The following is a 24350-nucleotide window of genomic DNA, read 5'->3' on the forward strand; positions in this document are numbered from 1 at the left end:
CACTTAGATTAATGTTGAAACTTGATTTATCACTCTGATGATTTATAGGAATTGATTTAACAATGTAATCAGCCTCCGTAGAGACCGTCAAAAATTGCCATGGCCGACTATATTTCAAGTCGTCCAGGCGGGGTATTGGGTAAAGTTTTCAACTAGCAATAATCGCGCCTCGGATAGACCTCATTGGCTACGATACTGCCACTGCGCAAAGCTAACAGGCTAATGTCTGAGACAGGGAGGTCATTCAGATGGAAGCCTCTTTACACTATGGTTGCATTTAGAAACACAACGTCAAAATAAATATTGCTTGTTTCTCAATAAAGATATAAAAAATTGATAAATGAACATTTTTTTTTTTTAATTATATTTGTCTCTGCATTTCTTGCCTCTTCATTCTATGGATTGAAATAAAAAATAAATCACTAATCTATAACGTTATTTTCTTACAGGATGCTGATGTTAGCAACTAGAGTGACGTCATTTCCGGGTAACACTTCACTTTTCGATAGATTTTCTAACTTAAATCGTTGATAAGAGTTTATTGAAGTCCTAGGCGTAAAATGTATTGATACGTTATCATTAGATGTTACGATAGTATTTGAAATATTTTCTAGATTGTAATTATTCATTTTTTTAAGTCAAGTTACTTAGTTTATTGTTAAAACTTGATCTATCACTCTGATGATTTATAGGAATTGATTTAACAACGTAATCAGTCTCCGTAGAGACCGTCAAAAATTGCCATAGCCGACTATATCTCAAGTCGTCCAGGCGGGGTATTGGGTAAAGTTTTCAACTAGCAATAATCGCGCCTCGGATTAACCTCATTGGCTACGATACTGCCACTGCGCAAGGCTAACAGGCTAATGTCTGAGACAGGGACGTGATTCAGATGGAAGCCTCTTTACACTATGGTTGCATTTAGAAACACAACGTCAAAAGAAATATTGCTTGTTTCTCAATAAAGATATAAAAAATTGATAAATGAAGATTGTTTTTTTTACATTATATTTGTCTCTGTATTTCTTCCCTCTTCATTCCATGGATTTAAATAAAAAATAAATCACTAATCTGTAACGTTATTTTCTTATCGGATGCTGATGTCAGCAAATACAGTGACGTAATTTCCGGTTAACACTCCGCCTCTTATCACTTTTCGATAGATTTTCTAACTTAAATCACTGATAAGAGTTAAATGAAGTACTAGGCGTGTAATGTGTAGATACGTTGTCATTAGATGCTAGTTTTTAAGTTAAAATGTTTTTATGTTGTGTTTCTAAATGCAACCATAGTGTAAAGAGGCTTCCGTCTGAATCAAATCCCTGTCTCTAACGTAGGTCCGGCAGCTTTGCGCAGTGGCAGTATCGTAGCCAATGAGGTCTATCCGAGGCGCGATTATTGCTAGTTGAAAACTTTACCCAATACCCCGCCTGGACGACTTGAAATATAGTCGGCCATGGCAATTTTTGACGGTCTCTACGGAGACTGATTTTTTTGTCAGAGAAATAATAACAATCATTATAATAAACTGTACTGAGAACGACTGAGTTCCGATCTTATGTACGACCGAATTGTGCTTCTCAAATGGCGGGACGGAACACGACAGTGATCACGGACCTGCACTGGGTGGGTCTTGGACAGCTGATATATATTTAAAAAACGACCTAATTTGTGTGTCTCTTGTTGGACTTGTCTTTTCTTTTGAAAGAAACTCATTTTCACAGTCAATGTGTGAAATGCCTGTTAGGAAAAAAAAAAAAAAAAAATATATATATATATATTCTTTTTTAAAAAAAGAGAAGATACTGTACATGCGTGTTCTCAAAATGAAATTTGGTTGGTTAATTAAAAAAAAAAAAAAAAAAAAGGGTCACAATTAAATGATCTTGGAAAAATGTGGGTCCCAGCGTGAGACCAGTTGAGAACCCCTGATCTAGAAGATGGTCCTACTGTAAAACTTTAGGGATGATGAAAGTATCAATAATTAATTTGGCTAGTGAAGGAAGAAATAGCTGCCTGTGTTTTTGAAACAAGTTAATAATGATCAATATATGTGTTTTGTCTCTGAATAGATAACATTTTCAATCTGTATTTCAATAAGCTCAACAAAATACCTTTTTGTTCTCATGTTATGTTCCTAGCTAAGAACATTATTTCCTTAAAATCAGTTAATCCAGTTATTGTTTGTACTGATTAAGCTAATGGCTAATTTTCAAGTTTAATGTACCGTTGTTTTGACACGTGTATATGAGCACAGCCATGATCTATGATAAACAAATCCAGAACACAAACACATACAGTAGCTTGTGTCACATACAATCAATAAAAGTCTTAGCCCCTTCTACCAATAGTAAACCACATATAGTAGTAGTAGTAGCAGTTTATTCGGTCATTTCATTCCATTAAACATTAAACAAAAACATTTCCATTATTTCGTGTACAGCACGACCGAAAGGGTTTAGCCTGAAATTAATACTTATTATGCCAAACCCTGTTTACACACTTCCACGTGACAAAAACACAAAGATTTATAATAAACAATTTCAAGTGTCCAACAGAAGAGAAATACACATGTATTTAGAATCGTTATTTTAACATACATTTCATTTTGTTTTGTATTATTTTATTTTTAAACTAAATAAATGAACAAAGCACACCTTGGAGAACATGTGTCCAACCAAAGGCCCGGGGACCAAATCCAGCCCTCTAAAGCATCTAATGTGGCTTCAAAGAATAGTTTTACTAAAAAGCAATAAATAAAAACTTTTAATTTAATACCTGATATAACTATAATTAGAACAACATGCAATAATGTAAAAAAACCAACAAAAAAAACATATATATACCTTGTCATTGAGATGTTTTATCTACATTCTTTGTTATCATGTAACAATTTAATAACCATGAAAAATAAAATATATTTTATATTTAGCAATTAAAAACGACAATAAATAGATGAACAAATGTGTATTAAAGAGCAAAAGGATCAACAGTTGCTAATCCAAAAATGAGAACTGTCATTTTAACCTGAAGTTTCATTGAATAATATGTAAAGGAGGATTTGTTACAGACACAAAATTTGATAGACATAAGAAATACATGAATGTAAAAGCAAAGCTGGTGTGGATATTACTCTCTTTGTTAATTCAATACAAATGAATCCATCATTATCTATAATGCACTTTAACACAGGGAAACTGTCACGGCAAATTTGCGGTTGACCTCATTTGGAGACATGATTTATTGCTCTGGTTGAATGATGGAGTCCAGGCGAGGCATTGATGATTTTATAAAAAAGGTTTATTATAAAACTAAATAAAAAGGAGTACAAAGATGGACAAAATTAGTGACCGCCCCGGGCTGACGTCCGATGACAGAGTGGCCCAGTTCTAACTCATCACGTATATTACCCCTCAGTCCCCCTCCCTCCTCCCCCCAGGAGATAAAGAGGACAGGGTGGAGGTGAAAGAAGAGGGTAAAAAGAGACAGTTTCTTCTTTAGGTCAAAACAACCAGTTCTCTGGTATCTCCTGATTGTCGTGAGTGTTGGAGGTGTGTGCGTGTATGGTGTTTGTGTGTATGAATGGATGTGTATTGGGTGTGTATGTGTGACTATGTGAGTGTGTGTAGGCATGTGAGTGTGTCATGGCTTCGTGTCTGAGGGATAAGATGTGTTTTGGGAAGCTGACCTCGAGAAGAGAGCAGAAAACATGAGACAGCAGAAATGAAAAGTCTCAACTTAAAGCCTTAAAAAGAATAAGGTCTATGAGTAAATATGTTAATAAACATAACTAACAATTTTGCCCTGGCACCCTTCAAAGAGAAACTAAACCCCTGCTTTCTCCTGACCTGCCACTAGAAGGAAAAAATCAAAAAATACCATGATCATGGGCGGGGCTCCTGGAGCAGTTAAGACACGCCCAGTCTATACTATAAAATCTCCAATGAACAATCTATGCTACGTTAACTAGCTACTCATTACTCTATTCCCTCTTCTCTCAATCCAATCTACTCACCACAGATTGTAGAGCCCACAGGTGCTAGTTTTTATAAAAGGGGCGGGGCTAACAGCGCTCGTTTGTGACGCAAGTTGGTCCCAAAATGTCACATGATCTTCGTCTCAGCCAATAGCAAAAATCAATTGTAAAAGTCACGTTTCAACCCATAGAGGGCAGTTGCTCGTAGATTAAAATGTAAAGGATCAATCAGTAGCACTACTTCATACCCAAATACATATGTATTCAGCAGAAAAAAGTGGTTTTGGGGTTTAGTTACTTTAAGTAACTAATATATTCCATAAGGAGTGAGAAATAGTTTAATGGGATTTCTTTTCATCCTTGCAGTCGACAGCCTTTCCCCCGACGATGACCTTCCTCCTCATTTGGGCCTCAGCGATCCCCCTGGAACATCCAGACCGCTCCTCCAGGGAATTCCTCCTGCAGAGAGGTAAAATGTTTGGGATCACGATACAGCCGTAGGGTGTTGTGTGTGCATGTGTGTGTGTGTCTGTGTATTACAGTGCACCCTCTTAATAAAAAACAAAAAGAGGTTTGGCAGGTGTCTGTGTCTCGGACGTATGTTTGTGTGTGTAGGGGGAGAGGACTCTTTGTAAGCCTCTTCTGTAAAAACTTTGTGGGATGATTGAAGTTGAGAGAGAACAACAAACAGCAGTCCACTGGTATGACAGATGTCTCCTCTTCATAAATGCTTCTGAAGCCCTTTTGATTACTTGAGCTTACTGTAGCCTTATGTAACACAGCTGCAGCAAATACTCTGCTTTCTATGAGAACTGTGAGCTTTAGGTGTTGTTGATGTTCACAAACATGTTTCTTATATGTACGGTATGTGCGTGAACAACAACGTTTTTAAAACAAACCTTGTAACTACTAATAATTGAAAATATGTAGCAGCTTGTACTTACATAATACAAATGACCACAACAGGGCAATAAAAAGTAAGGAATAGTCACACTGTTATAACAGTCAACACTCATTTTGATTGAATTCATGGTAAAAAAAAAAAAAATGACAATTAAGAAAAACTGCAGTTTTTCATCCCCCATTTCCAAATAAATGACTGCAATTTAAAAAGAAAAACTATTTCAAAATGACCGGTATATCAAATCTACCTTTCTTTTTATTTGTTTCTGGAATTTCTACTGTCAGGAGGTAAAGAAATCAGTCAAAAGGTTTTTTTTGTTTTTTGTTTCTGTATCTCTGTAGGGTTTGAAAACTCATATTGTTTTTTCTGCTGGTAATTAAAATCCTCTCTCTTTACCTCGCTCTGCTGTGTGTTTCATTTTGCTCTATATCCAAATCTATTGCCTAATAAAGCTTCTGCTTCACACGTATGAGCGCATTTTTTTTTTCTTTTTTCCGATGGGACAAATTATGATAGAAAAACAATAAGTATTCATGGTGAGATTTCCCAAATGTGTCACCGGCAAGACATACAGCATTGACAAAACCATGAAATTTTCACAATTTAAAAAAAAAACTCCGGACATCACGGACAGGGCATGAAAAGAGGAGGTTTGTTCACCCTTTTGTTGCTCATTCTGTCTGACATGAGACACAAGGTTTGGCACACAGGTTCAAGTCTATACTACTCTGATTGGATTAATATTACTTTTAAATAAAAAAAACCAAAACAAAAACTGAGAAAACATTTATACGGTATGTATAATTTATACCACAGCAAACATAGGGGTAATTATTACAATACATTTTTTTACATTTAGATTCTTAAGCAGCTAATTTTACCACTGTAAGCAGAGATAATCCACCAAACACAACTAAAAATATCCATCCCATCCATCTATTTTCCGACGCACTTGTTCCTTTTCAGGATAGCGAGGTTCTGCTGGTGCTTATCTCCAGCTGCCATTGGGCACTAGGCGGTGATACAACCTGGACAGGGCGTACCAAAAATATTTCAAGCATTGAATTTACTCATGCCTTAAAGCCCTTAAATCACCCTCTAACGTGGATCCACTGTTGGTGTCGGAAGATGAATCACCGTCTCACTGGTTTCATGGAGCGTGACAGGATTTCTCAATTGCTTGGGCTCCGTAACTCATCAAAAAATCATCACTCGCCCTAACCATTGAACTCAGGCTTCAAAAAGGCTTTTGGAGAAAGACACCCTTGAGTAAACTGTCACGATGACACATAGTTTTGTCTGTCTGGCAATGCGGCCTTAGCATGATTTATTTGTGGCAATTTCTGTCTACACAACTTTGCCTATGCCTGCCAAACAACAATTTTCTTTTAAAATCTGAGTGTTCAAAGTCAGAATTGAACATTGTGTGTTGCATGATCAAGTTCATTTATGTGCTTTGTCCATTTAATATTTAAATTAATCTACAAATCAATATGAGTTATAATTCACCTATATATTTAAATAAAAAACATTCACTTTTTTGCAGTTAAAGGGCCCATGTTAAGGTAAATGGACTTTTCCGTGCTTTAAACATCATAAAAGTTCTATTTGGGTTTCATACACATGCCCAAAGTGTTTTTTCATTGATTCCCTCAATGGTTAGTTAGAGGGTGATTTGCTCCTTTCTTACTGCAGGGTGAGCACAAACACCTCGCTCCAATTTGATGACGCGTTCCCACTTTGATGACGAATTTAACGCGGCACTGAGCTGGAGAAGGCGTGCCTCCAGGAAGCTCTCTGTCGTGATTGACATGTAAACAGACACGCCCACGAAGGTGAGCATGTCAGCGTCCCTTAGCGCAGTGCTATGTATGTATTTACTACAGTCTATGTATGTACCAGCGAACGCCCCGCCCCCACGCTCTGTCTCGTGTTTTTAAAGCAGCATGAGCTCTGCTACGGAGTGGGTGGGAGGAGGGTGGGCCATCCTCTGGCCCTACATCACCATGCAGGGAGGAGGAAGTCAGTGTCCTGTCTATAGACACGCCCACTCATGAATATGCATAAGTAGGCCGCAAATCAGCCTGTTTGTGTAGAATTGGTCAGAAAGTGACTTTTCAGAGGCTAAAACTCTGGAAAACAGGTGAGTCTGGGAAAATAAACCTGAAATACTATGTTTTTGGGGTTCTTAGAACAAATGGAGATGGATGAAAATAGCATGACATGGGACCTTTAATGCGGTGCAAAATGTAGAGGTACTAAAATAGTTCAAATTACTTGGTAGTTTACTAATTAATATTTAATAGTTGACTTAATATGCTTTATGCTGCCTTCAATGGTCAAAGAACACACACACACACACACACACACACACACACACACACACACACACACACACACACACACACACACACACACACACACAGATAGTGATCCAATCATCTGAGATGTGGGCCTTTACGCATGAAAACGTGTTTGTGATATCTTTAGAGGAAATACACATAAATCTGCTGTGAACAATGGGATGGATGTTTGTGTTCATGAAAACATTTTATTAGGGAAAGTGAGAGTGTGACCTGAGCCTCTGATAAAAAAAAAAAAAAGTGTAATAAAAAGTGTAAAAATCAAAAGCAGCTTTCAGGTAATTACATAACCACATGATTTCGCAGCATGCTTATGTAGTGCTCATCCATGAATGCAGCTAGCATGCACCCATAATCACACAGCAACAGACAGCTCATCCAACAACTGATGAATGCACCAGCAGATCAACCTTAATTGACGATGATGACAAATATCTTCTTGCGGTGCTCGGTGAAACAAACTGAATGGGTTTAGTGGTCTGTGATGGAATCTCTGTATCCTGTTTCTCATAATTATGGCTGTGGTTGATAGACAGGAGGCCAAAAACAAAGCTCCTGACCTGAAACTTGTACAGAAAACCCCTTAGTCCTTCAAAGTCTTTCTCTGCAGATTAAATCCTCTCGTGCAGTTAAACCAGTAGCCAAAGTCATAAGCCATCGTACAGTCACACATATTGGTCTGACCTCCCAGAAGTCACAGTACTTCTTTGTTATAAAATCCATGCTAAGCTGTTCAGTGCAGGTTTGGAGTTAATTGCATATTATGGTCTTTTAGAAATATTTGATGCATATAACCACTCTATTAGTATTATTTGCTGATAAATCAACAGGAATTTGATATTTAGTTTTATTATTACACGGGGCCACATGTGGATGCAAAATTGAGGCAACTGCGGCAAGAGATGGCAGGTTTTTGTTATCTTACATCCAGATCATAAATCTCTGAGTTCACAGGCACCAGGACAACACTTTTAACCCGACATCTTATTCCCACACCTATTCAATCCTACAGGACATTTGGACACTTCAGTTATTGTGACAGACACATTTTTGGACTATGGGAAGAAGCAGATGATGTGGTCCTGTTGGCTCCAACATACCGTGACCTTCAACTCTCACTGGATCGGTTCGAAGCCGAGTGTGAAGCGGCCGGAATGAGAATCAGCACCTCCAATTCCGAGTCCATGGTTCTCGACCGGAAAAAGGTGGAGTGTTTTCTCCGGGTTGGAGATGAGGTTCTGCCCCAGGTGGAGGAGTTCAAGTACCTCTGGATCTTGTTCACGAGTGAGGGAAGAATGGAGCGAGAGATCGACAGGTGCGGTGTCTGCAGTGATGCGGAGTCTGCACGGGTCCGTCGTTGTAAAAAGGAAGCTGAGCCAAAAAGCGAAGCTCTCGATTTACAGGTCGGTCTACGTTCCAACCCTCACCTATGGTCATGAGCTTTGGGTCATGACCGAAAGAACAAGATCGCAGGTACAAGCGGCCGAAATGAGTTTCCTCCGTAGGGTGGCTGGGCTCTCCCTTAGAGATAGGGTGAGAAGCTCAGTCATTCGGGAGGGGCTCAAAGTAGAGTCGCTGCTCCTCCACATCGAGAAGAGCCAGATGAGGTGGCTCGGGCACCTAATTAGGATGCCCCCTGAACGCCTCCCTAGTGAGGCGTTCAGGGGGCATCCCTCCGGAAGGAGGCCCCGGGGAAGACCCAGGACACGCTGGAGAAACTATGTCTCTCGGCTTGCCTGGGAACGTCTCGGGGTCCCCTCGGAAGAGCTGGAGGAAGTGGCCGGGGAGAGGGAAGTCTGGGCCTCCCTACTGAGGATGCTGCCCCCGCGACCCGGAAACGGCTAAACGGAAGAAGATGGATGGATGGATGGGAAGAAGCCAGGGCAGGGTGAAAATGATTTCTCCAGGAGAAAACCCACGCAATAATTAACACAGAAATGTCTGAGGTCTAGTCTTCAACAATCAAACCTAACAGCCTGTTTACATCACAGTGTGATTTTATGAAAATCACAGCTTTAATTTGTTGATAAAAGTATGAACACTTGTCATTACTAAAAACTTTAATGACATGTACTCAACTACCATTGTCCTTAGCATTCACAATGAAATAGTCATATTCTGCTGCTTCATTTGCCTTTACTTAGTTGAGATCCACTCTTTGAACTATGGCATACATCTGTTGAGTTCCTCTGGTGAACTTTGGTATGCATGGGGGACAGTTCTCAGCATCTCTGGCTCTGTCCTCTATGGGCAGCCCCTTCCCTGCTGGGTCAGCCTCATGCAGGCTTGACCCAGGGGCTAGAGTCCCCTCATTGTCACAGGGTCAGGTTGAATGTTGCAACTTGAAAAAAATAAACAAATACACTTGTAATAGAGGAACCCTGAGGATGTGCAATAGTAGTGAATGAGATGGCTTGAACCTAATCAGACATATTGGAGAATGTAAATGATTGTGTATTGACACCCCACTAATTAACCCCATAAACCTTGGTGTTCCTGACCAAGGATGAGACGTTGGTGCATCAGGACAATGTCTGCATTTCGGGCGGCGATACAATAATCTCATTAGTAGTTTAATCATCAAAGCTTTATTTAAAAGTGATATAAAGAAATAAAATAAATTGTCATATTTTTTGCAAGTGGGTGGGGTGGAGTAAGGGGGAGGTTTAGACCCAATTGCATAGATGGTGGAGGCAGATATCAGGAAGATTTGTATATTACCCTGAAGTCTATTTAATTGTAAAAATAAAAAAATATATATATAAATAAGACAAGAAAATAATCTAAAACAAAACTAACAAAGTATAGACAAAGAAAGGGTTAAACCAACACTGACAACAATTCATGAAACGCAATCCAGACTAGAAGGGGTGACATCACAGTAAACCAGAAATATTCTGTGTTACAAACCTCCTTTAAATAGTGAGAGGGCATAATGAGGAAATTGGGTACACCTGTGTAGAGACAAGAGGAGACAGGAATTGTATTCATTCTCTTTGGTTTAACACTATGACAAGACAGAACTTTGCACCACACAGAGACGGGAATTAATGAACAAATATTAACTGACAAGTCATATAATAGATCAGTGGTTCTCAAAGTTTTTCGGCTCAAGCACCCTCTTTCTCTTATTCCTGAATCCAAGTACCCTTTTTATCCGACTACAACATTTTGCTCAGAATACTGTGAAAAAAACACTATAGAGCATAATGATGGAATTAATGAGTGATAACACACACTTTAAAGAATCTCATGCTGTAACTAAGTGGAATTAAATTGTATTTAGTGCCTCCTGAATAGATTTATTGATATAGTTTTTATCATTACGCCTATTGTGGGACCAAAAATTAAAATCATCATTATTATTATTATAAATATAATTTTAAAATAAAAGTAAACTTAAAAAAAAAACTCTCTCTCTCTCTCTCTCAAGTACCCCCTGTAGTGCCATTGCGTACCCCGAGGGTTACACGTACCTCTGTTTGAGAAACACTGTAATAGATCAACCAGAGCAAAAACCTAAACCAACTGCATCACACAACACACCAAACTAAATCATGAAAAACAGAGAACGGCCATGCAACAAATGTTTTTCCTTTACACTCAAAATAACTTTATTTTTATTATACTAAAACATGTGATTGTTCATTTTATGTTATTTTTTAAAGGTTTTGAAGATAAAACATCACAGTTTTGAGTCCTTTGTCAATAAAGATGATATTTTGGAGAGTTAGATTCATTATCAATACATTTTGACGTGATTTAACAGCAGGTCTTTGTATATGATGTGCTATATAGGGCCCCCTTTTCCTCTCAGTTCAAATATAATTATTTGAACCTGATTTTCCTGCAGGTGTGTGAGTCTTCTTCCTGAGCTGAGCTGTAAGGAGAAAAAAAGAAAAGAAAACGCACCCCTCCAGCGCCAATGACCCAGAAACGGAGCGTGTGTGCGTCAGTGAGGCGTCACTGCTCAGGATGATGTTTACGTTACGAGTTGCGTATCAGCCACACGCATCGCAATTGGACGGTTTTCAATCAAAGGATGCCTTTACTCTATAGGACCCTGCTTTCATTTAAAGGGGAATGTGTTTCAATCATGCGTCACGCTTTCGGCGCGTCTTTGTCTCCTAACGCGCGCTGAAAATCGATGATCTGCATTAAGTAGAATATAAAACCTCACCGATCGTCACCAGTTAAACAACGAGCATCTTCTACCTGCGTCTTTACAAAGGAATGATATAACACGCGTGCCAAATGCACGTTCACTGCGCGCACAGGGACGCGCGCGCGCTGTAAACGTGACTCCACAATCGGGCTTCGTGCGTGCGTGCGTGCGGTAGGCGGAACCCGACCACTCTTCACATCCCACTCTTACAATACGAGGACAAATTGCTTGGAAACACATGACATTAGTGCTGAGTGGAGGGAAGGACAACAATCCGAGCGCCTGTGTGGACATACTAGGACAGAAAGAAGGACCCTGGGACCAATCCGGTAAGGGACTGCGCGTTTTCTTTTCTTCTTTTTCCTTTCTTTCCTTTTTTTTGGTTGCATTCGCGTGTATTTAGTGCGTTTCAATCTTAAAGGAGCATGATGTTAAAGCGCTCTGAGGGAATGTGCATGCAGAGTTTGCGTAAGCTCGTCGTGCACACATTATAATGACAGCATAGAAGTCACGTCAGATCCATCCAAGTAGGTTCAAGGTCTTCATCAGAGAGCGGACATGTACAAACGTGTTGCTGTCTGCAGGATTTCTTTACCACACTACCATATTCATAATTTAGAAAAAATTCTCAATGAAAAGATGTAAAGGTGTCCCGATCAGATATCGGAAATCGGTCCGATATCAGCCTTGTAAACGAATATCGGATATGGGGATTCAAAATTTAAATTATTCATTTATTTTTATTCAATTGTAGAATACTGTAGATATTATGTTGAAGGTTAAAATGTATGTAACCAATTGGTTAATAATAAATGGGTCAGTTTTTCTCATACCTACTGTTGTTGACTATTGTTCTCTGTTTGAGTGACATCACTTCATCAAGCCTTTTCTAACATTCCACACTACAAAATAAGTAATTATTATTTTTTTATTAACGAAAAAAAAAGAGCATGTATGATTCATGCTGATATTGGAGCAATATCGGTATCGGCCGATACGCAAGGCCGCAATATCGTTATCGTATCGGAAATGATAAAGTTGTATCAGAACATCCCTGAAAAGATGTTGAGAGACACATTGTGATAATTTTATCTGTCATTATTGTACTGAGGAGAAAAAGCTCAGTGAGAATAAGCATGTGCCACTGCCATTGCACTCACCGAGCCTCATCATTGTATTTTTGTGGGGGACCAAAGTAACTCTACTCCCTGTAACTTCTCTATTTATATTTCATGTATCACTGAGGATTAAGAAAAGGATTTATTGGGATGGCGGGTTGTTTTTCTCACAGCTTGGCTGTCATGTTTTTATAGTCACATGGTTGGTAAAGCGCTCTCATCTGGCTCCCCCTGCCACAGTGTGTCTACCGGTACCATCTGGTCTTTTTGTGTGGTGACCTTCTAAAGCCGGAGGGACATATTCACACTCTTGGGGACATGCCAAAGAAAAGGGATCACCCAACACACAGACATATATCTGTGATTTGGACTTGGATTTCTAAAAAAAGAAAAGAAAAGATACATCACTCCCTCATGTGTATTCAATTTATTATTATTATTTGCAAATGTCCGTTTTTTCATCCTATTTTTAATAAAGGTGCACCAGTCCAATAGGGGTGGGAATTTCTGGGTACCTCATGATACGATACACGATAGAAAGCTCACGATAACGATTATCTCACGATATGGCGATATTGCGATTATCGATATATTGGTCAGAAATTAATCTACGATAATCTGACATAAGAAAAAAAAGTAAAAAAATATTTTTTTTTTATATCTCTGAAAGACAATAAATTGAAAAAGCGTCCTATGAACAGTGACACTATTTTAGTGCAACATTTCTGTAAATAAGTGTGAACATACCAATGTAAATGAATAAGTATCTCCAATAATGGTTTCTGTAAACAAAAAATAGGGTCTTTCTTACCAGTGACACCATTATAGTGCAATATTCCAGTAAACAATATATTGGTTCCCTCAACAAACAGTGACAAAATTTCTGTGAAGACCTACCTGCACATTTTAGTGACAAAGCAGAAAAGGTTATGAAAAAAAAAAAATCGATACTTAACGCGAGCATATCGATAATCGATCATGCAAAAATATATATCACAATATTTCGCTGCAGATATCGACACACTCCTACTGTCCAATATTGAGATTGGAAATTGTCCGATAGGCAAAAATAAATAAGTATTGGATTATATCAGCCTGCAGCTAAAATCTCCAGTATAAGCACTCCAATACCAGCTGTCTCTGCTGAGTCCACTCCAGCACTTCTATCAGCAATTTGTACCCATGTTGTTTTTATTAGATGTATTGAGGTTAGTTTTCAGGGTCTTCTAACTTATTTTTGGTCAAATGGGTCTGTTTATACCCAATATTGTTCTCTGTTTCAGTAATATAATGGAATCAAGCCTTTTCTAATGTATAACAATACCACACCACAAAATAAGAAACAAAAGTATGTATGATTTGTAAGTAAGTAAGTTAGTAAGTTATTTATGAAGCGCTTTTTGCAGATAAAATTACAAAGTACTGATATTGTATGAGATCAATAGCTGTATCATCCAAAACTCCATGTAGCAATATCGGTATCGAATCAGAATTGGGAAAACTTGCATCAGGAGGACACCCCAAGTGTTTTTGAAGTTCTCCTCAGCAGGTTCTGTGAAGGTTCTCTACAAAAACTGGTTTTTCTATGTTGAATCCCTTCAAGTGCTCAGCAGGTGAGAATGTGACTGCTGGGAATGACAGGCTGGTGTCCAGCAGAGGAGCCAGTGTCCTCCTCTTCCATCCCAGGATGGAATGAGTGTTAGCAGCACTGATCTGCTTTGTGATTAAATCCTATTTCTGACAGGGCACAAGCATCACTGCCTCACAGGTTTATTGCACATAGCTCAAATATGTTCATCATGTCTTGTTTTTTGGTTATTAAATTTCAAGAGTAGATTTTGCTCTTTACCTTTTTTTGCTTGACAGTTTCGGCAATGTCTCTCACCTTCCTTTATTGCAAAATCTAGCAATGGAAAAGAAAAAGAAAAAACTACTTAACGGTTTTCTCTAAATCAGATACAATAATAAACTCACAGGTACACGCTGCAGGTGCTCATCATTACATCCATTTAAAGTAGTTATCAATGGTATCCTTGAAGTTTTTTTCTCCTTTTCAATCAATTTTCTGTAAATGGAGGGGATGTTTCAATGCCTTCATCCATTAACTCCTGGTCTGTTCAGCATCAGAAAACAGGGAGCCACCAGGTTCTCACATAATCTGATCAAAGCTCCGGGTCCACGGGCAAATTGTTATGATCCCAAAGCAGTATTACTTCATGTCTGCAGAAATGAAAAGAAAACATGAAGGGATTTTCAGCCTAAGGGTGACATGTGGCTCACCCCACTGTGACCCTGACATTTACAATAGGCTATGAAAGGATATGAGTTTCTGTCTGTCTGGCCAGGAGTTTCACAGAAATGTGCTTTGATTGAGCTGAAGGCAGAATAAATATCATTGGTTTGATTCTTTTTAAAGCCAGTTTATAAAGTCCAGAGTGTGCTTGGATTTTTCTTTAAAGGTGCAGTCTGCAACTCTCAGATCCCTCTCTCCCCCTCCATCCCCACTGCTCTCTTGTCCTGCCTCCAAACATTCCAAAGCCCCTCCCTCAGAGTAGCTAACAAGCTAACGTTAGCCCGACAGCAACATCACAGCAATATAACATGCTCTGTTAAAAGCATATTACTGCAGCGCTTCTCTCTCTCAATGTGCACACACCTCAGCAGCAGCAGCAACAACACAGTGTCACTTACAGCAGCCCACACGGAGGCTGCTGTGCACACACAAACAACACATGCACTACAGAGTTGTTGTGTAACAATTACAAATCAAACATAATGTAAATCAAGCAGCAGTAATTACCTTTCAAGCAGAAAATTCACCAATTCCATCTTCTGCTCACTTTTATAAGAGTTGCAGACTGCACCGTTAAGTTCACAAGTTTGTGTGCTAGTCTCAAAAATAACCACAAGAAGAAATTTAACTGGAGACCACCAATCAACGTAAAGGGTAGCAGCGGTGAACCTTTATGGCAAGAATTCAATTTTGTCATAAGACTTTTCTAAGCAGTCAAGGGTACTTTGTAGCTGCTCCTCACGGTTGGAGCTACAGTATTTCATAGTGGCTCAACAACGTTGTTTTGGATCTGCCGTCACACACATTTTTCCATCTCGGAATCACTATAATGCTCCCTATCTCCTTAGGACACTTGGGCCGAACCCAGCGTACTCAAAAAGTACTTGACGTTTTCTTGAATATACCTTGTAACAGCAAAATACAATATAGTTGGGAAATAAGTTGTTATTGTCCATAAAGTCTAAAAATTAATTTCGCTCTTTATAACAAAGACTGAAATCTGAAATCAGTGGTGACTCAAGTCAATGACTATATGGTAGCACACTGCTCCAGAACGAGTCGTTTATGCATATTTTATTCATGTGCCATCATCAGCATCCATTTGTGCGTCTTTCTCGCGCTAATCAAAACCCATCACCTGGCAGTTGATTACAGTGCAGCGTCCAATCCTGACCTAAGCCCGTGTTAAAATGACCCTACACGCCGGGTCGGGTTCGGGAAAAGATTTACAGCTCTAGTCTATGTCACATTGGCTGAAAATGACTGCTTCCTATCAGTTGAATTTCAAGGAACAAATTTCTTTAAAAACACTTTTTGGTTTTTTTCTTGTGGAAACCAATTTATGATGCAAACATGACTAGTACAGGTACCAAGTCAACTCCTTCAAATGTTTCTGTTTGGGTTTTGTTAGGGGTCATTATTTGATAAGGACTCTTTTTCATGCATGGTTATTATCAGTATGGAGAAACCCTTTAACTTAAAATGTAAAAATGCCAACTTGTAATTATTTTCATTCAGGCCAGAAAACAAAATCTGGGAATCAAAAACTGAGTTTTGTTTAAAAAATTCTGCATTGCTACCATAATAATTTAAAAATAGTTTTCCTCTTTTTTTTGACAGGCGGTTGATAAAGGATCAGTTAAGGACTGCATGTTTATTTATTTTTTTTTAAATAACGAGGAAAATGAAAGGAAGAAGGTGCTGGATTGGTAATACATAAAACCCACAACAAGACTACTACAGGTACTGTTTGAACAGGAAATTAGAGAAAATAAACACAAATAACTTGGATTTCCTGCATAGTGCTGCTAATATCGTAAAACATTCAACTACTTTTATTTGCCCTGTAGTGTGGTTTTACTTATCTCTAATGTACTAAGACTCACAGCGGGCAGCTTGAATAAGGTCACGTCACTTAGTGTAAATGCCAACTCTTTTCATCTGCAAGGACTAAACAGATAAGGCTTATCAGCACCCCAACTCTGAACGTTTCTGAGGTCTAGACTGAAGCGAGTCTTACAATGATTGCTACTTGTTTAGTCGAAATGTATTTCTTGGTGGATTAGACTCTCACTCTTGTTGACTTTAAGTGTCAAATGTGCCTAAGCCTGGCCTAAATTACTAGTGTGAGTGCACCCTTAGGCTTAGGCTAGCCTATTTGAAGCTTTTAAAGTGAATCTCTAAACCCATTTATATAGGGTTGAGTGTCTAAATTGCATATTACCTGCATTAATTTATTGATTTTTATGCTGTTTTTATGGGTAAATTGCCATAGAGTGCCATATAGTATAATAAAATGATTAATATTTATTATTAACTGTCATTTAATGTCTGAATATAATGTTCTGTGGCTGTACTGGTCACTCTAAAAAAAACCCCACAAAAACCTATCAAATAGGCCCCCTTAACACGTGGTTGTGATGGCGGCAGCCCTCTGTGCTCTGATTTTAATGAAAAGAGGAGAACATGTATCAAAAACAATGTCATAAAATACGCAGTGCATCCGCTGTCATGTTTTCACCCCTCTCTGTGTCCCAGATTTGCACCAAGAGGCGACAAAAAGGGGAGAATAAGAAGAAGGATTCTAGGGATCAATGATTGAAAGGGGCCCAGAGAGGCCCCTTATACAATTATTATACTGCCAACGCACAATCACACGTAATTTATTTACAATGTATTTGGTAACACTAAGTATCAGTCTTGCAGCAAGTTATTGAATCTAAATTTATGTAATTGTGTTTTTAGTGCTACCAACTAATGATCGTCAGAATATCTTGAAAATGCAGTTTTAAATAAAACAGTATCAAAATTTGCAGCCGGCCTTACAGCTGGCTGTGATGGTCACCGGGCACAAAAATCCTGGGAGAGTACTCGGCTGACTTACATGCAAAATAATGCATTGAAAGTAGGGCTTCTCAAGGCTTAAACTTATCAAAACCTATTTAGGGTCTACATTGGGACAAGAACGTCTCAATGGACTTGCTCTCGAAAAAGAGTATGCACATCAATTGCTCCTCAGTACAAAAGTAATCAAACTGAAATATGGAGGGGGCACCAAAATCTAATCTCGCCTGGGGCACCAACATGGTTAGAAATGGCAATGACCCCCAGGTATCCATTTATCAAGAGAAAACTGTAGAGGGCATTCATACTGTAATAAGATAGTGTTTATATCAAGAACCTCAGCCAGGGGGGAATGTTGGACTAAATTGAATTTTAAATGCCATTCCAGCTTAACATTTATTTCTTTTTGATGGCTTGTTTCATACCATAAAAAGCCCAAAGTCCAATTTTTTTCCTGCAGTGAATCCCTCACATTTGTGTTTTAAGATGATCATCTATCCCTGGTCATGTTTTTCTGATCAAAACCTTCTTCTTTAAAGGATTTTATTTCTTGACTTGACATTGATTTGATTACATTGGATGCTGCTTTATGTGCTTAGGAGTTATCTGTCAGTGGACTGGGGTTTGGACCTTGCGGGTGCCGTGCCACGTGATAGAGAGAGTAGTATTATGATATCCATGGTGGTGGTTACGCACTGCATGAGTTGAGTTGTCCTCTTGGCTGAATGAATGCATTTGTGTCTTCGCTCACTTTGATACCATACCCATGTGATGAGAGGGAACTAGGAGGGAGTTCGGTGCCAGATACAAAGAGCGAACAATGGTTTTTAGATTGACAGAAGACAGAGCTGGCATTGAACAATGTACTGATTAGCAGGAGTTTCTAGCTCTGTCCAATTGTTCCTACTTATGTAAGTTTTGTTTTGTTTTTTCAAACTAAAACAGTGTTTTTGGTAGTGTTTGTCATCTATTTACAATCCCTGGACAAGGGGCGCTAAGATTGAGATTTAAGATTGCTTTTGATATTTGGGCTGAGGGAGCAGTTACAACATCAAATTCTCTTTTTGTCAACAATGTTTTATTGTCCTTTGATCAGCTTAGACAAAAACACAGCATTCCAAAATTACACTTTTTCAAATTTTAACGTACATAATTTCATACAATCTAACTTACCTTCATTCCCATCACGGCCTTCAAATTCCTTTGTAGACTCAATTTTGAAACTTAGGCCCTGGAACAAAGGATCTATTGGCAAAATCTATTCACTACCTTACTCATCTAACCTAAAAACTTTAAGGTTACTGAAGAATCAATGAGAAGAAAATCCAAATTAAACCTTAGAAGATGAGGTTATAGAGTCAGCTTTAGATAGGATTTATTCATCCTCTAGTTGTTTGAGATACACCGTCATCCTGCTGTGAGTTTTGTATAGCCTCCACTGTTAAAAGGCAAAGCTAGATAAATATTTGCCAACTATTGACTTGATTAAAGTTGCGACTGGTGGAATCAGTCTCCAGCTACTTAAGTACACGTGCTCCCAAAACCATTTTTCGGGAGGCAATATATAAAAAAAACACTATTTTCAAAACAGGTTGTAGAGGGGTCCTCTCCTGATCGAGAGGTCAGGTGTTTGATCCCAAAGCTATACTATACCTGTCTAGTGTCAAAGTGTCCTTGGGCAAGACACTGAACCCTAAGTTACTCCCAATGGTCGACTCGCACCTTGCATGGGAGCTCTGTCCCATTGGTGTGTGAATAGGTGAATGAGCTTATATTGTAAAGCACATTGGGACTACTTCAGTGGTCATAAAAGTACTATAAATCAATTCCATAATCATTTTACATTTAGGGAAAAAACGTTTCCTCTTTCCACACTGTTAGCTAGGCGTCAAGTTTTTCTTTAAAGGGAAAGGTGAATTTCCTCCAAAAATACCTGGCACTTATTTGCTATTCTATGAGGTGCTGGGCCCAGACATTTTACACTGTATGGGAACGTTTATTAACATTTCTCAAAAATATGGATGGATGTCGGCTACATGTAATACAGACCCTTATTTGTCTCTATATTTGTATAGTTATATGTGTATTAGGCCGATAACAGATTTTGCTGGATGATATATTGTCCCACAAATTATTCCTGATAAACAATATTATTGTCAACATTTTTTTTAAACCAAATTAACCACTAATGTAATGCTAACTTATTATAAAAATGCAAGTACATCCTTTCAAATGCAATCAACTTGTATTTCTCATTAGTATTATTTTCCATTGTAATTGGAATGTCACGAACTTATAAATATCATAGACAAATAAAACAAACAATTAAAATAAAACGGACTCTCAGTCTCTGTTAGCTAAAAATTACACTTTAATAAATATCACAAACAATACAACAGACCCTCTCTCTGTTAAGAAAAAAAACCCCACCTCAAATGCAAAACCACACACAACCAAAGCAATAAATAAAATGGTTTATCAAGTCTCTCTCAACAAACAAAATTTCACTTGTAATAAATATTAAACATTGAGGCACAGAGGTATATAGTTGTGCTGTACGTGCATTCCTTAACAGGTAACTACAATCCAGTTAGAACCTTCGTAAAAACAAAAATGCTGGCGGCCCCGCCTCCCCCCACAGAGACAAAGATATTGGATGACTGACATGGAAGTTTACTCCGTTCATTCCGCTATGGAACAAACATGCTCAGGTGCTGAGGGTGAACCCCCTTGTAATCCAGCCTGTTTGGAGGCAAAAGACGAGGAAAACAAAAAACTTAGACTCAGCTTAGTTGCTAGCCCCGCTCAGCATCCCCGCTTCTGCTTCCGATCACACAGCTTACATCTCCTCTGCTGGAGGACACTGGTACGAGGCTCCGCTGCCTCACAGGCAGCTGGGTGTAGCCGGTGTAGCAATCCAAAGCTATGGTCCAGAGTTCCCACATCTACCGGACTATAACTATTTGATTTACCTAAATCTAAGATTGCCTGGCGTTGGTATACTATTTTAGAGTAATTACACTGCAGGTTCACTGAGGAATTATTAGAAATGACTGAGTTATCTGCTGTTTTATATCCGCGAGCCTGTGCAGCCACAGCCGACAGGGGCGCCGCCAAATACCCATGGATATGGCAATATATCGAGGCCGGCAAGCTTATCGAGTTAATTTTCATTCATTGTCCGGTTAATTGATTTCTTAGTTATAGGCCCAGGCCTAATGTGTAGAAGTTATCTTACGTGTAGACTTACATTTAGGCACTCTGAATTACATTGTTTTGTATCTGTTATAACTAAAGTTGCGTTCACACTAAAGAATCGTAAAGTGGTTCAAATGCTTTAGGATTTGATTGCCGGACTCAAAGGGTTTCCAATTGATGTCTAGAGCGGGTCAGGTGTGCTGCCAACATTAACGGTCTTGGCTCAGACCAAACACAGGAAGTTTCGAAGATGAGCCAGACACTGAACCTGAAGTTGCTTTTAATGGCCAACTAGTGCCTTGCATGGCAGCTTTTTTTTATTAGTTTGTGAGTGTGAATGGGTGAACAAGCTGATAATGTAAAGCACTTTGTGATTACTTCGGTGCTATTAAATTATTATTACAATTTTGCAAAAGAAAAAAAAAATCACTATTTAATGTTTCTAAACCCAGTAATATGTTGTAAACAGAGTCCAATTTGTGGGAATCGTTAGGCGCCCCATGATTTCATTATGATATAGGGACTGTGATTTGATTATGAATCTATTAATGCATCTAGATGCACATTTTCACTGCATTTTTTGTTGTTGTATTGTTGAAACATATAGAATGGATTAAAGCTTTTAGAACAACTAAATGTTTCAATTGAGGTCAAAATAAAAATATTATCAGAATGTTTATTGTAAATTATATTCAATTTGTACCAATTCTGTGCAAGATATGCATACAACATATGCAAGAATATATTCTTGCAATAGAAGGATGAAATACAATAAAAGTAAAAGAACAAGGAAATGAATGCTCCCTATTTATAAATTTACAAAGCAGAGTCAGTGCCTCACCAGTCATACACCTCACTGCATGTGACTGATACTTAGGTAGTTGTAAAGTGTCGGGACAGTAGTGACTGTTAAATGGTATATCTCGGCTCCAAAGTGTGGAGCAGAGATTGAAAGCCCAGGTTCTCCACCACTTAATGCACCACTGGACTATTTGTGTGGATTATTTCTCCCACCACCACCAATGTGTGTTTCCAATGCTGCCAAAAGTGCCACTTGTGGCGTTCGCACCTTTTAATATGATCAAAAGGAGCTCAGAATACATTCAATCACGGTCACGGTGCAATTCCAGTGTGCGGTCAACAAAGGGTTCTACTCCTCGACTTACCCTAATGTTCACACCACCAAACACGAGTGCGGCCTACCTTTATAAAATCCCCTCTGATTAACAGCATGCTCAGTAACACTCCCAACACCAACAGACCAATTCAATGCAAATAAAAGCAAGTGACCACAGCTCCCAATATGACTCCTACAGAGTCTGTAAAACTGATATCAAGTCATTACAGATGTGGTATATTGTTTTATTTTGAAGCATTGCTGCAGGGGGTGCTTTCTAGTTTCCTAAAGATGCACAAAGTGGATATTAAAGAAGTAAATTGCTACTGCCCTCGGTGCGCTTTGTACTATTAAACGATGAGCTAAACACTGATAAAATTGGAAACCAGAAGAAGAAAAGCGTTAAGTCATCTGATAATTTCAACTATCCCTGCCACCCTCGTTATAGTCTTAATTTTTTTATTTATTTTTATTTATTCAGTTCATTTCCGACATGGTTCTATTCACTTTTTTTTTTTTACATTTTTTTTTTTTTTTGTGCATGCCGAAAAAGGAGACGAGAGAAGCAGTTTGCTGCATTTTGGACAATTTATTTACATGCCTTTACTCTTTAGTTACATTCTATCTGTGGAGGCTGTAAAAGTTGAGCCACACTGTCAGGAAGTGTTGTGCAATTCTATAAATAAACCTATGATGAGTCATTGTGTTGGAGCTCTCACGTAGACAGATTGTGAGACCCGTAAGGCAGTCCATGCTGCCTCATGCCTTTGTCTTTCCAAGGTCTAACCTAACCTTGTGGGATTCATGATCCTTTATGTGCAGCACATCCGTCAAACCTGGACTTGGACAAACGTCTGAATTGAGTCATCTAAAAACAAGAAGAGTATAAAACAAAAGTTATCCCAATGGCTCAGTAAATCAGAACCGGTTATGGACTCAACCTGTCTACATCAACTCTTAGGTAAACTGTCCCCTGTAAAGATTTTGATAAGAAATTGACAAATTATATTCATTGTTTTAGGTTCATTTTTGTGTGACAGCCCAAGTACATAAAACTAAACCACACCGTTACCGTGTACACACCTTTTTACGTGACGTCAGCACTTCACCTAGCAACGCGCGCCGCCATTTCAAGAGGGGTATGTTTTTGCTTGACAACCACCATTGACCGCTGACAACACAGTGGAGATCTTGCAGTTTGGCAGATTTTTATCGTTGAATGCCCAAATCCTGTATTTGGCTGTCATGACGCCTGGCTGAACAAAAAGATATCATTTTACAGAATACTGAGAGAAAAAGGTCAGATGCAAGCACTGAGGTGAATTAATGACAACGGAACTACATGGAGCCCAAAATCAAAGTGGTTGTATGTTTGCAGTAGACATTTTGTTAATGGTAGGTTGTGTATTTGGGGGATCTAATTTCTTCCTGACCGATTTTATGATATTGATTATGAATAATAAACAACATAACCATGCGCAAATGCAAAGAAAAAAATGCAGACCATTTTATAATAAACAATGTAAAAGAACACAATAAAAACATAATAGCACAAGAACTCAACAGTTTTTTCATAAATACTGGAAAAGACATAGAGAAAGAGATAAATAAACACCCAACACTTAAATGGAACCATTTTGACAATGAGAAGAAAGACATTGATAAGTATCTTGTACTTGAAGAAGTAACAGAAGCAGAGGTGGACAGAATAATCACTACCAGTACCTCAAAAAAATCCAGAGACGTTAATAATCTAACTATGAGTCTAATAAAAACCATAACAGCTGAAATAACCCCGCCACTAACATATATAAGTAATCTATCATTCAAGAATGGGGTATTCCCAGAAAAAATGAAAATTGCAAAAATCAGACCGATTTACAAGGGTGGAGAAAAATGTAATTTCACTAATTATCGACCTATATCAATATTACCACAACTATCAAAAATTCTGGAAAAACTGTTCATGAACAGACTCGACAAATTTATAGAAGACAATAATATACTACATGAAGGACAATATGGATTTAGAAAAGGACGTTCAACAGCAATGGCTATAATTGACATCACGGAGAATATAAGAGAAGCATTAGAAAAAAAACTATTTGTATTCGGAATTTTTCTGGACCTAAAAAAAGCCTTTGACACAATTAATCATGATATTCTAGAAGAAAAACTTCAAAATTACGGAATAAAGCGCAACGCCTTAAAATGGATTAAAAGCTATATGACAAATAGGAGACAATATGTTGACTTTGAAGAACATACATCAAAATGCCAAACCATACAATGTGGTGTTCCACAGGGTTCAATTTTGGGGCCAAAACTGTTCATTCTATACATAAACGACATTTTCAAAGTCACAAATTGCC

General features: G+C 38.4%; 1 protein-coding gene, 1 long non-coding RNA gene and 3 other non-coding genes across 6 annotated transcripts in view; 2 read left to right on the forward strand and 3 right to left on the reverse strand.

The window, feature by feature from the left end:
* Positions 1-72: 72 nt before the first annotated feature.
* On the reverse strand, positions 73-213 carry LOC114464127 (U4 spliceosomal RNA). The gene has a single exon (XR_003674154.1). It is a non-coding gene; the product is annotated as a U4 spliceosomal RNA (small nuclear RNA).
* Positions 214-716: 503 nt separating this feature from the next.
* LOC114464128 (U4 spliceosomal RNA) lies at positions 717-857 on the reverse strand. Its single transcript, XR_003674155.1, has one exon. It is a non-coding gene; the product is annotated as a U4 spliceosomal RNA (small nuclear RNA).
* Positions 858-1344: 487 nt separating this feature from the next.
* Positions 1345-1485, forward strand: LOC114464126 (U4 spliceosomal RNA). The gene has a single exon (XR_003674153.1). It is a non-coding gene; the product is annotated as a U4 spliceosomal RNA (small nuclear RNA).
* Positions 1486-3961: 2476 nt separating this feature from the next.
* LOC114463579 (uncharacterized) lies at positions 3962-24254 on the reverse strand. Its single transcript, XR_003674107.1, has 3 exons — positions 24243-24254; positions 7044-7051; positions 3962-4177 (listed from the first exon to the last, which is right to left on the reverse strand). It is a non-coding gene; the product is annotated as an uncharacterized LOC114463579 (long non-coding RNA).
* Positions 11224-24350, forward strand: part of LOC114463578 (sodium-coupled neutral amino acid transporter 3-like) — a 47734-nt gene continuing 34607 nt past the window's right edge. For both annotated transcript variants that reach the window (XM_028447221.1, XM_028447222.1), the window contains exon 1: positions 11224-11737. The gene's annotated coding sequence lies outside the window, so the exon portion shown is untranslated. The remainder of the gene's footprint in view (positions 11738-24350) is intronic.

Source organism: Gouania willdenowi, chromosome 5 (assembly GCF_900634775.1).
Source record: "Gouania willdenowi chromosome 5, fGouWil2.1, whole genome shotgun sequence".
Taxonomy (NCBI): domain Eukaryota; kingdom Metazoa; phylum Chordata; class Actinopteri; order Blenniiformes; family Gobiesocidae; genus Gouania; species Gouania willdenowi.